The sequence below is a fragment of the Choloepus didactylus genome, chromosome 17 (assembly GCF_015220235.1).
Source record: "Choloepus didactylus isolate mChoDid1 chromosome 17, mChoDid1.pri, whole genome shotgun sequence".
Lineage (NCBI taxonomy): Eukaryota > Metazoa > Chordata > Mammalia > Pilosa > Megalonychidae > Choloepus > Choloepus didactylus.
In genome coordinates this window covers 2,816,276-2,824,063 of record NC_051323.1, presented here as the reverse complement: position 1 = coordinate 2,824,063, position 7,788 = coordinate 2,816,276, and the positions used below count along the sequence as shown (strand labels likewise).

The following is a 7,788-nucleotide window of genomic DNA, read 5'->3' as shown; positions in this document are numbered from 1 at the left end:
AAGAACTATATACCTATTACAAACTATATACTACAGTTAGTAGAATTTCAACATTTTTTCATAAACAGTAACAAATGTACTATATCAATACTACGAGTCAACAATTGAGGGGGGTTGGTTAGGGATAGGGGAGGATTAGAGTTTCCTTTTCTGTTTTTCTTTTTTCATCTTTCACTTTATTTCTTGTCTGGGGTAATGAAAAGTTTCTAAAAATTGAACAAAAATTAAGTGTGATGGATGCACAGCTGTATGAGTGTACCCAGAAATTCTGAATTACTTTGCTTCTCTTTCATTCCATGTTTCTTTTGAAATGTAGTGTGACAGCATTCTTTTGCTTGGCTCCATTAACAGAAGAATATTTTTTCAGAGAGTTTATTGATATCTATTTTGCTTATTGACCTAAGATGCTTCCATTAGAAAACACTTCAGTTCCAATGCTGATTCTATTTTTCTTCATCCAATTTTTAGTGTCTAAGAAAAACTTATGGAATTTCAACCTGCTGATGGGAAATGTCTACTATTGTTACTACCATTGTAAATTCAGTTAAAAGAACAACATTCAAGACAACTGATCCTTTTTTGTGGTGATAAGACAGACTTTGGTAAAGCAAATTATGATGGTAAAAGCAATATTCTTAACAAGTTAGGAAATGAAAGGTGAAGACATTTTCTTTTATTGGAATTGGAAAATACTTCTTCATAATTGTATCCAAGCAACCTCTGCTATTCTAGAAACTTAAAAAAAAAAAACAAACTCTGGTGGTTGACATTTACAAAAAAAAAACTTTATATACATGCTAAATTCATTTAATCATACATGATTATAAACCTACATGAACATACAGAGTAACTGAATAGTGAATAGCAGAATGCTGATAATGAAAAAAAAGAAAGTCATCCAGTCGATACCTTTTCTCTTTGCTGTCATTTAAATTCAATTATTATAAATTTTGAGCCTTTGAAAAAGTACAAAAGAGACCTAGGTGTTTTAAATTCTAACAAAATTCTGTAAAGAAATTTCATAAATTTTTTTAAAATATTATTCAAAATCAGTTGGAAATCTTTAATCCAATTTTTGTAACAAGTGACAAAAACTCAAGCTTGCCACATATAGTTAATTGCAATTAATGAAAGGAAAGCTTTCAACCAGCTAGATATTAACAGAAGACAGGAAGAAAAAAGTATAAAGAATGAGGACACAAACAATACTTTAATTCTGACATTCCATAATTGCATCCTGGGATATTTGGTCTGACATTTCAATTGAATCTTCCTGCAGTTTTGTTGAATGCAAAACATTGGGCTCTACCTGAATGTTGCCATTCTCTAGAGTCATCCACTTTCCTAATGTTGACCCTAGTGGGAGAGTAACAATCCCTTAATTTGGTGTTTCAGAGGTTTTGAACCCCAGGGAAAGGCCTACAGTGACATGAGTAGTAGATTTTTTTTCTTTAAGACAGGAAAGGGTGACTGTGTACTTGGAGGAGGGAAAGTTGTCAGCAGCACAACTTGACTGTTCTTGGACTGATCCATTTAAGGAAGAGTATCAGCAGAAATTAAAGATCTAAAAATTAATTGCACTAAAGCACTTCTTGCCCATGTATCTCTAGGAAAACTTTTGTTTCCACCCAAGGGGACACATATCCTGGTTTGTATAAGGGGTATATATTTGGACCAAATGGAATAATAAGGAGAGGAAAATCAGGTGGCAAAGAAGCACATTTTGCAAGTAGTGTCCAGCTTTCAGTCACAAAATCAGGTGCTGAAAGTTAGAGCAAGAGCTATTGTTACTCCAGATGGGTTCTGTTTTTGGGTAGGGTTATTGTACATTACTCCTCTAAGGCATTACTAACTTGTAACACCCAAATATCACTCAGCTCTTCTGAGAACACTTCCATGTGTTTTTAAAATAAGTATTTTGGAAAAATTTTAGATTTACAGAAATGTTGAATAAATAGTACAGCGTGTCCTATAATCCCCTCACCAATTTCCCCCAATGGTAACATCTTATATACTCATGGTTCAGTTGTCAAACTAAGAGTTGAACACTGGTACAATAATATTAACTGCACAGCAAATTTGTTTTTGATTTAACCATTTTTTCTAATTTTCTTTTCCTGTTCCAGATCCAATACAGGACAACATCATGCATTTGGTTTTCATGAATCCATAACAGAAATATTGGGTGACCTCTACAGAAGAAAACCATGGTCACTGCTGATGAAATGCTACCATTTGAACTGAATAACATGATGTTTTATTCTATACATCAGTATTCTAACAGTTTGTCAACAGCTCTCATTATTTCAACATTAATTAGTTTTTTCCTCTATATTAACAATTTGCTAACTCATCACATACACTTGTTCATCAAAAAAGTATTGGGGCACCTTCATTGGGGTGCTGAAACTTCAGTGGGGAATGTGATTCCCATATACCCCCTACAATTGTTTGAGAACCCTGATGCATGGTAAAGCTGTCTGTGTGTGAATCAACCCTTATGACTTGCTCCAGCTGATGATAAGTCTGCAACAGGAAAACTTGTGTTGAGTTTTCCCACATAAGGGCATGGGGTAGTGTGAGCTGTGCAAAGTGAATATCTAACGGGATGACCTGTTGAATTTTATCTAAATTTCATTTAGAAAGTAGTTAGAATCATAAATTTTTAAATAATGGGGAGAATAAGGCATTTTATTTTTTTAGACCAAGATAGAAATACAAATATTCCTTTTTTTCCTATGTTGAAAGAGACATCTGTATTTGAGAATTTGAAACATTTTGGGCTCTTTGGCAAATGTGCTGATAGCAGTGTCATTCAGGGTTCTTGAGATGTCCACAGATCACTCCCTCTCTTACATAGAGCCCTGCCCAGAATTTCTTCAGTTGTTGGAGAACATCAAGTAAGTATTCAAATATTGGACAGATCCTGAGCATATTCAAAACTAATACTGTTCTTACTAGTGTTTTCAGAGCACAATATTCTGCCATGATCCTGTGGATATCAGGATCATAACACGTCAGGAAATCATTTATGGGTAAAATGGACATAAGACATTGTCCTCGTTCCTTGCCACATGGCTCCTTAGACCTCCATAGACAACATCAGATATTTCCAGCTGGGTGAAATCCTTATATCAGAATCTTACTGAGTTCTTTGCCTCTGATCAGTACAACAAGGTGTAAAGGGCTCCTTTGAAAAGATCTGAACTTCTTGGATAATATCTTTTCTTAATGTAAACAGATTTCTTTATATGTGCAAAATCTCTTCTGAGCAGAACCTGAATTAGTGTCTGAACACTGGAAGAAATTGTGCATATACCAGCAGCCAGGGCTCTTCAGTGCCCTCTGAGAATTCTACTTACCACAATATCTTTTTTGTCCTTTACCAAAGATCATTGACCTCATTTGTGTCTTTCTCAATGAAGAGGGTTTGGGCAATTTCACTTTTAAAAATCCATAATTTAAGGGAAGGAGAGGATAGAAGAACTAGTTTCACAGCTGGCAAAGAAAAGGAAATAGCTTCCAAACTTTCCACTTTCTGACATTGTTAATGCTAATAAAATTACCTCAGAAGTATCTACTATAACATAATCCTAACTATCCTTCCATGCTTCTCACTGCAGGTAATCTAATTCCCAAGCTTTCATCCAAACTTAATCATTCCCTAGGATGATGACATTGTCTCCTTTTCATAGTTTCATTTGTCTTTCATAACCATCCAAGACCATCTTCTCTCAGGCCTTGTTCACTTTCTGAGGTGCTCTTCCCTGAGCTCTGCACACTGACTTCCTACTTTATTCATGCATGAGGTCAACTGTCCCTCCTCAAAGAGGACATTACATATCCCATTTTTATGGGTCCCTTGTGACCCAGTCACCCTGCATGACACATCATGGGTATCATCTTGTCCTCCATAACTGTTTCATATTCCTTAAAGTTTGTAGGCTTGGCAAGGAGATTCTTTTGTATTAAAGCAGGAATCCTATCATTTAGGAAGTGTAAATTTATTTTAAGTAAGTACACTTAAGAATGTATATTAAGTATAAGTTCATGGAAGAGTATGAAAAATAACACATGGGGGATGAAAACAAATCTGAAGAAAGTATTGACATATTCTAAACCCAAAGATGTGGTGGACAAGGAATATAGTTGACTTTTGACCAAGTAGAAATATCTTCTTGGCTGACATAGGTCTGTACCACACAATTCCTGAATCCTGGTAAGGAGCCCTCATATAAGATGATGGGTTCATAAGGAGACAAACTATGGAAAAATAAAGTTGTTATTAAGCAAAATTGGAAAAATACATACATTAGGACACTCCACATCCATGGACATTTGTTTGGGATTTAGGACAGTTTCTATCCAGGAAAGGTTTAAATAATGGGAGAGCAAGAGTTCTGTAACCCATAAAATTGTTTAAGTACCCCAATTTTTTCTCTCTTCCTCTGACTCTGTAGATTGTGAGGGATTGACCCATGAAATGGACCTGGACACACATTGTCCACTTGTCCTGGGTAATGACTTTGCTACAGAGGGAAGTTTCAGAGAAGCAGGATAGCTGGGTTCCAGAAATGTCCTTTGTTTATTGTCTGTGTCTCCCAGAAAAATTAAAGCTTTCAGTGTGAGGGCTTCTGTTTTAATTGTTCATAACTTAATGTCCTATGCCTAGAAGTATCCATGATATTATTTTCATAGTTCTATAAATATCATTGATTTTGAGTAGGAATAAATGAATAAACAGCTCTATGAGACCTTGGGAGCTGAAGCTATTTTACCATTTACCACAAGGTGGGGCTGTTGCTCCCTACTTCTGCTAATCCTTTCATTTGTGATTTGAGCACCTGGTTCATCTGAAGGGCAGTGCCAAGGTTGAATTGTAGGTCTCTGGATACTCATTTTTCCAGACAATATTTGTATTGATGGAAATATCGGGGGTCCAGATTTGGGCACATTGAGGTGCCTTTGAAATGTACAAGGGGAACCTCAAATACGTATTTAAAATTCAGAAGAGTGTGTTATGGTCATATAATTTGCACACTATATCCTCATTTTATCCAATGATATGATTATATAGCACATATTTTCTGTCACCATATTTTTAAGGTTCAATTACTTTCAGATTTTTATATTATGGATGCACATATTCTGTTTCAAAATTTTATATTATCAAGATGGTTGCAGGAGATTTGGAAGTGTACAATTCACAATAAAATATTTACTATTTGGCAATTTTGCTGGTTTACTGAAAATTATAGTGTTAAGTTCATTTCTGTGACTTTTGTAGGAATGGAAACACATATCCTCTGGTAACGATATTTGTATTTCCTTCCTCCCATTACATGTGTTCACAACCCCATGCACAAGCACGTTTGCCTTTATGCTCTCTGGTGCTTTGCATGGGCTCCTCGGGGACTGGCCTGGCTGCTCAGACTCTATTAATAGGGTTTCCCTGGAGATGGGGCCTGAGTGCACCAGATGGTGAGCAAGATGGTGTCACAGTCCCAACTCCTCATCTTCCTGGTGCTCTGGGTCTCAGGTGAATGTTAATAAAGTTGGAGAAATTTTTTAACATGTACAGTGAACTGTTTCATCTAAAATGGGTCTGATTATATATGGTACATAAAAAGAAAACCTTCATTTAGATATATATTTCATATATTTGTGGTTTATTGTGTGACCTATGTACTTTTCTGACTACAGGTGCCTGTGGGGACATCGTGATGACCCAGTCTCCAGTCTCTGTGGCTGGGTCTCCAGGAGAGACCATCACCATGAGCTGCAAGACCAGCCAGGGTGTTAGTGATGATGTATCCTGGTACCAGCAGAAACCTGGACAGGCTCCTAAACTGCTCATCCATGTGAAGCATCCCACCGGTTCTCTGGGGTCCCTGACCGATTCACTGGCAGTTATTCAGGAACAGAGTTCACTCTCACCATCAGCAGTTTCCAGCCTGAGGATGCGGGACATTATTACTGTCAGCAAGATTACAGCACTCCTCCCACAGTGCTTCAGCCCCAAACAAAAACCTCCTCCCTGGGGCTGTAGGTCTGTGAGTCCAGTAGCACCAGCTGCTTCCTCCTCACAGAGTCCTGAAATTGTTTGCTTCCTCATTCTGCCTGAGAAGCCACATCTTTTATGCGATTTTTTGATTGACATCTGCATGTTTTGAATTGGCAGATAAAATGAATGGTCCAATTAATTTCTTTCTCTGACACTCTGGTTTAGGGCCCAATTTGTTGGTTTTATTTTTAATTTTGTTTAATTTTAATCCATTTAAATTTAAATAGCTACACATGGCTAATAGCTACTATAATGGACATCACAGGTTGTAAAGCTTATAGGTTTTACTCATATATATATTATTTTTTAAATTCAGTTTTATTGAGATATATTCACATGCCATTCAATCATCCGTGGTGCACAATCAGCTGTTCACAGTACCATAATATAGTTGTGAATTCATCACCCCAATCTATTTATGAACATTTTCCTTATACCAGAAAGAATCAGAATAAGAATAAAAAATAAAGATACAGAAGAACACCCAAAACATCCCCCTCAATACCACCCTATTTTTCATTTAGTTTTGTCCCCATTAATCTGCTCATCCATCTGTATACTGGATAAAGGGAGTATGATCCACAAGGTTTTCACAATCACAATGTCACCCCCTGTAATCTACATTGTTCTACAATCTTCTTCAAAAATCAAGGCTACTGGGTTGGAGATTGGTAGTTTCCGATATTTACTTATAGCTATTCCAATACATTAAAACCTAAAAATGTTATCTACATAATGCATAAAAATGTCCATCACAGTGATCTCTCAACTCCATTTGAAATCTCTCAGCCACTGATATTTTATTTCGTTTCATTCTGCATCTTCATTTTGGTCAAGAAGATGTTCTCAATCCTACAGTGCCACATCCAGATTCATCCCCAAGAGTCATATCCTGCATTGCCAGGAAGATTTACACCCCTGGGAGTCAGGACCCATGTAGGGGGGAGGGAAGTGAGATCACCTGTAATGTGGCTTAATTAGAGAGAGATGGCCACATCTGAGCAATAAAGAGGCACTCAGGGGGACACACTTAGGCATAATTATGAGCAGGTTTAGCCTCTCCTTCACATTAACAAGATTCATAGGTGCAAGATCCAAGACAGAGGGCTCAACATGTCCTGCTGTCAGTCCCCAGTGTTTGTGAGAACATCAGCAACAATCCACATGAGGAAGTCCAACACCTCTGCATCCTCCCACAGCTCCTCGGGGTGGGGGGGGGACCAAATATATATTTTTATTCTCCACTCAAATTACTTTGGGAGGTGTTTCTATTTCAGTTTAACCTATACAGACCTACCATATCTCACTTCCTATTCAAAGTTCTGTGTAACTGTGGTGTTTGAACAAACTGACTCTAGGACTTTTAACACACAGTCAGTTTCAACCTTTACACTTTGGCCTGATTTGTCCCTCTCTTAATGAGATCTGCTACATTCCTGTCTCTAACTGAAGTCTGGGCTCTTCTTCAGCTTTTTTTTTTAACAGTTGCTGTATGAGTTAATACTGACACTCCTATCTGCCAAGCTCTAGCTCTGAGTTTAAGGTATCCCACAGATACCCAATATTCCAGACACCAGTCAGGTTATAAACCAAGGGATGGACATCTCAGAGTTTGGAGACAGCCATTACAATTCAGGAGTAGATTTGACTTCTGTAAGTGCTTACAATCTAGGGACCATTACAATAATCATTTCCCTGTTAGCAGTGCTCTAAGATTCAATTCT

General features: G+C 37.2%; 1 pseudogene; it reads left to right on the top strand.

The window, feature by feature from the left end:
- The first annotated feature begins 5,460 nt into the window (after positions 1–5,460).
- LOC119512806 lies at positions 5,461–6,049 on the top strand (annotated as a pseudogene).
- Positions 6,050–7,788: the final 1,739 nt, after the last annotated feature.